The following is a 6,362-nucleotide window of genomic DNA, read 5'->3' as shown; positions in this document are numbered from 1 at the left end:
CATTGTCCTCCCCTGCCAAAGGGATCGTGGCTCTGCATCTCTGCCTAGCACTCCTCTGAGCGCTGCTCAAAACCAAAAAACACCAGGTCTTCTCTGCAGCTCAGAAATGGGATTCTGTTCCTGCTTTCTGCCCTTGGCACCGCAGTGCAGGTTGCAGGGTCCTGGGCAGGGGGAAGCAACTTTAGAGCACTGTGGAGCCTGGGCTGTGAGGTCGGGCCCAGGCAGTGCTCTGGGTAGGCTCCTGGAAGAGCTGGTCTGAGTCTCCCCGTGGGGTGCCTCTCCCAACCTGCCCCACATGGGGAGGAAGTTTCCTTGCACTTTCAGGTTGTTGCTGTAGATGCCCCAATCCCTTTTCATCTCTTTAAAATGAAACACACATATCAAACAGCACGACAACCTTCTTGAACAAAATTAAAAAATGGGATCTGCTCCCTTCTTTCTCAACTCTGAGTCTGGTTCCCAGGGGAGATTCCTACATCCACTGGTGCATTCCCCAAGTGCCTGGGGCTGAGCCAGGCTGAGCCAGTAACCCAGAACACATCTTGGGTCCCCCACATGAGTGACAGAGCCATCACCTGCTGCTTCTCAGGGTATGCGTTAGCAGGAGACTGCAGTCAGGAGCAAATCCGGGGTGAACCCACCACTCCAGCACGCTGAGATCCCACGGGGATCTCAGCCACTGTGCCGAATGCCCACCCTGGGACCTTCTCTTTAAATTCCAACCCAGATGGTTCTGTTGCTGTTTCCCTCCTGCCTCCCAATGCCAGGCGTCCTCCCTGTTTTGACTCTGGACAGTGCCTATTGGCTTCTCATTTTGACTGTGCGTGTTTCCTAGGCTTACCCTGGGCTTCCTGGAACAAAAGCCTCCTTATTGTGGCTTCAACAGATAAGGGTGTATTTCTTTGATGAACTTCAAGTACAATAGAGGTTCTATGTGCACTGGAGCAACCGCCCTGTGGTGTCCTCATATCTTTCCATGCCGTAATCCTTAGCCTGCACATCTACTTAACCTCCACATCACCCTCCATCTTAAGTGGAATGACCTAGCTTTTAAACAAAGCTGCAGCAGTTGGATCGGCAGACTCCCGGCCCCCTAAGGAGGTCTACGCCCTACAGTCCTGAACCCAGACCAGCCTGCATTGCACACCAAGGGAGTCAAGGTGGTCAGAGGCTGCTCAGCCGCTAACCTTGGCTCATCTCCCAGACCCAAGCATCCTCAGTAAGAAAGGGAGGCAGAGAAAAGCGATGTGGTGTGAGGAAGACTCAGCTGCCCATGGCGGCCTTTCAAGGTGGAGGAAGAGGCCAGGAACGGAAGCCGACAGGTGACCTCTAGAAGCTGGGAGGGACAAGAGAACAGAATCTCTCCTCGCGGGGCCTCCAGAAGGACACCTTCTCTGCCAGTGACGCTTGGTGTCGTCCAGTCAGACCTTTGGGACCCTTCTGACCACTGTGTTTTGCGTTGTGTTCAGTTGCTCCATTTAACAGTCATTTGTCACAGTTGCAATAGAAACTAATTCAGCAAAGCTAAAAAACCGTTTCTCAACCACCCGTCAGGGCAGCTACAAGGTGACCATGCTGGTCAATGCCACAAAAGCAATAAGTTAGTGAGGCTTTTTTTTTTCTTTTTTGTCCTGAGGGAGATGTTATCATTTTATTTCCAGGTTGCTCTGCTCCTCCTACCTGGGATGCAGAAGCCAGGGCAGTCGGCTGCTACCACAGCACCACACGGTTGGAGGTGTGGGTATGGAATCTGCATCCAGCACCACGTACCTTGGGGGCGTGGTGGCGGCATTGCCCTGGGCCTGGACTACTGCGTCCATTCACATGCCGTGTGAGCAAGTGAGCACCTGCTTGCTTTAGGAATCTGTTGTTACATGTTGCCCGAGGCAGTTCCCTGAGTGACCTGCTCCCCAGCATTCCAGGCTGGCCTGACCTCAACGTCCTCCTCTTCCTCCTTTCACTCCCTCATTCTGCTGGAGCGCATCCTTCCACAGCTTCCTTGGGGAGCTCAGTTTTTTGAGAGCTTGCATATCCTAAATTGTCTTTGTTTGATGGCCCTGAAAAACCTAGGTAGAAAATCACTTTACCTTGAATGTTGATACTGTTGCTTCATTGGTTTCTCAGGTTCTGGGCTGCTATTGGACCGTTCAGGACTGCCAAATTCCTGCTCCTTCGTGTATGGAATGTCTTTCACTGTCAATCCTTCCCTCCTTCTTTGCTCTCCTTTCTTCCTCTTTTCAAGGTCTCCTCATTCCTAATGAGAAGGGATCTCATAGTGTGAGGCTTTGGTGTCTGTCTGTCTTCATTCACTGAACAGGAGCCTCTGTAGCTTCTTTCAAGGGGGAAAACTCATCTCATCATATCTGTTGGGGTTGAGAAGTTGCTGGTCACACTGGGTGGGTCCGTGAGGAGATCCGGGGACACCAGCAGCCAGGAAGTCCTGCCTTCTTCACTCCACTGCATCCCCTATCTTTGAAGGTAAGAGGCACCTCTCATTCTCTGCCATCCAGTGTCCCAGGCGCAGCTTGGCTCCCCTCCAACTCCTTTATCCAACCCAGCTCTCTGCTAATGTGATAAGAAGGCAACAGAAGATGGCCCAAGTACCCAGGGCTCTGCTACCCACAGGAGAGAACAGGATGGAGTTCCCAGCTTTTGGCTTCTACCAGGCCAAGTCTCAGCTGCTGGGTTATTTGGGGGAATGAACCAAAACTTGTAATCTTTCTCTTTCGTTGTTACTCTACTCTTCCAAAAAATAAATAAACCTTAAAAATAGAAAAGCAAATCAATTGCTGACTTTTAAAAAAAAGTCCATGTCTTCTCTTTCTGTTTATCTTTCTGCTTTCATCTTTTGAATCTGCTGTTACCTCTGACACCTGTGGAAAGACGGAGAGGCCTCCTACAGACCCAGTCTCCCACGTGTAACCAGAAACCTTCCCCATCTTCCACTGCTCCTCATCCCAGGCCCCACTGATTCTGTATCTCACTGGCAGGAACCAATGTCCGTGATTATTAAAAACAGCTGCTAACCCATGCACTTGACGTAAGAACGAAAATGAGACGCAGTAAACTAGATGTAACCTTGAATCCAACAAATGCGTCCTTATTAGGATCAGTGTCTCCTTCCACTCGAGACATCTGCACCCTGGGACTTGAAGGTGTTTTGAGACTATTAAATAACACACAAGGAGCTCACATGCAGTTTATTTGTGGTTAAGGAAAGTAGGCAGAGAGGGGGCTACGAGAACCTGTGTTTCATCTGTCAATATGTACATAGAGAAGGGTGGGACACTGGGGCAGTGATGTATGGCCCCAAGCCACCTGGACACCCCTCTCAGGGACCTCGTCCTCTCTCTGCACCCCCCAGTTCCTGCCCACTCCCCCAACATTGCCCACCGTGCAGAGTTTGGCATTGATTTTCCTGCCATCCCCTTTCCCTGTGAGACCAAGGGGACCTTTATCAGGACTCCGTGCAGATGAGGAATGCCCAGAACATGTTCCAATCTGGAGAGCGCTATCTTCTGGCTGCCGTCACAGGAGGTAAGGGTCAGGACAGGGATGTGGGAGTAGGGGGCTCATGGCCTCTGGATGGGAATCCCCTGGGAGAACCGGGCAGGAGTGTGGGTGCTTTCTGCTGTGGGGAGCCCCGTCCTCACCATTCTCATCCTGGTCAATTCACCCACTTAGCAACTGCATCCTGCTCCTGCCCAGGGAACCCCTGAATGACTGAGCTTGGTAACCCCAGTCCCTGCTGATCTGGTTCTCCTGCCACCCCAGGAGACGCGCCAGGCAAGGCTTGTGATCTGGGCCAGGCTGGAGCCAGGAGCCGCCTCGGAGTCTTCCTCATGGCATAAGCAGTTGGACCGTTTTCTGCTGCTTTCCCCAGGCCATTTGCAGGAAGTTGGATTGGAAGTGGAGCAGCTGGAACATGAAGCAGCTCACATGGAATGTTGGCATCACAAGCAAAACTTTCCCTGCTATGCCACAATTCCGGCCCAATGCCAAGTCCAATGCCAAGTTCTCTTCTGTTATAGGCTCCTCTGTGCCATGTCTTCATGGAAAAGCTGATGGCCAGGTGACCTGGACCGCTGCCTTCTGCATGCCTGTCCAGCGATTCTTGGGGAGCCAGGGAGGTAACTGTCTCCATCTGTCTTCTGTGGCTCTAATGAAATATCCTTGAGAACAGATTAGTCATCCCTTATGTAGCATTGGTCCCGGAGGCTGGGGTGGGGGTCAGAGAGGGTACCGTCAAGGTGCCGGTGTCTGCCCTGTTATAACTTGTCAGAGGGCGTCTCCTAGTGAGACAAACCAGGCTGCTATCTCTGGTCTCCCCCTATAGAGCCATGAATGCCCTTGGGGCTGGAGTCTGTCTAACCGTAATTACCTACCTCATTGCAATTACCGTAATTACCTCCCAGAGGCCCTGCCTCCAAGTGCCATCAGCCTATGGCTTGGGAAAAAGTTTCCAACACACTAACTTTTGGGGGACAGATCTAAACCACTACAGCAACTCATAAGCAGAGAAATTGGGGTCCAAGGAGGATGGATGGCTTGTCTTAGGGCCTGCAGTTAGTGAGTCATTGGAATCCAATTCCCATGGGTTAGCATGCACCATAGTCCCAAGGTCCACACTGGGCTCCTCATACTAAGTATGAGAGATTCGGGGCTGAGGTCCACAGTTCTTTGTTAGCCTCCATCAACGACCAGGTCACCGAAGAGCCTTGTGGGCATCTTCTTCCATGCTCTTTGGGATCCCTCTGGTTACAGGTTATCCACTGCTATTCCATCTCCCATTTCCATAGGTTAACCCCCTGTTTCCATAGGTCACCCCTCTGTTTCTCGTGTCCCCTCTGCTGCAGCCTGGCCCAAGGACTCCATGTTCCTGGTCTGAGGTATCACTTTAAACCACTTAGGGCCTTGGTTTCCCTCTTACAGACATTGATCCCTCTTATTGTAAGATCAGAGAGACAGAATGTCCGACAGGGAGGGCTTGGGAGGCAGTGAGAATGGGGAGGGTCTTCAATGCTGGGTCTCCTGCAGCCACCGAGAAGGTCTCCCATCCAAGTACTAACCAGGCCCGACCCTGCTTAGCTTCCGAGGTCAGACGAGATCGGGCGCGTTCAGGATGGTATGGCTGTAGACTGCCACCGACAAGGTGACTTCTCCTCTGTACAGTGGCACAGGAACAATATCGAGCAGTGGGTACTGTGAGGATCTCATCCTGTCCTCAGACAAGGGTGGCCAAGCCCTCGCTGCTCACCCCCACTGAGAGGCTTTCTAAGAGTGTGGTCACCTTACTTTTACACTGTAAGGGATAACATACCCCGTATTTCAAATGGAGCAGTTAAATGACAAGAGCTCTGGTAGATTTATTCTAGCTTGGGTTCCTGTTTAGTTTCATATTCACATATCTCTTCCTATTGTCCTTGTATGGTGATGTTGGCTTGGCCAAGGGCTGATGCAATATTAGTGACCAGCCCAGGAGCGATGTTTTCAAGACACCCCATGCACTTTGGTGTGGTTTGGGCCCTGTGGCCTCATTAAAACCTTGTACCCCATCACTATTGGCCCTTGTGTCTTGGCTCCAGGAAGATCACCTCCATTAGCCAGAGCCCACGGGAAGTGGGCCAGGTTAATAGTTACCGCCCTGCCCCACCCATCCCAAAGGAGTCGCCCCACCCTGACTCCCTGCTTTCCATCACCTGAAGTCACTCCTGTGTCCTCAGGAGGCGGGGAGGCCGTTTCTCCACACCCCAGATGTGAGCCTGGGCTGGCTGCCTGGTGACCAGCTTCTAGAAGAGACTGGCAGAAGTGAGATGTGTGGTTTTGGGAATCTAGACTCCAAGAGACCTTGCAGGCGGGGATCTTGCTGTTTGGTGGGAATCCTGAGTCCGTCGTGTTGGGAGGAAGTCAGGGGAACTTCCTGGAGAATGACAGGCTTCAAGGAAGAGAACCACAGAGCTTCCAGGGAGCCTGCAGCATCTATCGGACAGCTGCAGGAGACCGGAGCCCCAGCTCATGCGTGAGCCCAAGCAAGAGCAGACTGGTCAGCCCCCAGAACCCTGAGGAGAATGTAGGATTTTGCGCCACTACCTAGTGAGTAGCTGCTGATCATTGGTATCAAGTCACGGCTTGGGGTCCAAGCTCAGGCACAGGCAACCTCCAGCCAAGCCGCCCAGCTGTGCCCAACCCAGGGGGCAGAATTACAATCCACCAGAAGACCTGGAAATGCGAGAGTGTTTCCTGCTGGAGCCATCTCCTGGGAGTTTGTTGGCAACACTGTCAATACCTGATCAAGCCCAGGTGAGCCTACCTCCAATGCCTGTTCTTAGCCCCATCATAAAAGTATTGTTGCCATCTCAAGA

The 6,362-nt window shown here is 52.1% G+C and overlaps 1 pseudogene; it reads right to left on the bottom strand.

Annotated features, from left to right (window-relative positions):
* Window positions 1-5,011: 5,011 nt before the first annotated feature.
* Window positions 5,012-5,139, bottom strand: LOC121162684 (annotated as a pseudogene).
* Window positions 5,140-6,362: the final 1,223 nt, after the last annotated feature.

Source organism: Ochotona curzoniae, unplaced genomic scaffold (genome assembly GCF_017591425.1).
Source record: "Ochotona curzoniae isolate NIBS_2020 unplaced genomic scaffold, NIBS_Ocur_1.0 contig_523, whole genome shotgun sequence".
Classification (NCBI taxonomy): domain Eukaryota; kingdom Metazoa; phylum Chordata; class Mammalia; order Lagomorpha; family Ochotonidae; genus Ochotona; species Ochotona curzoniae.
This window is presented reverse-complemented; position numbering and strand designations above follow the sequence as displayed.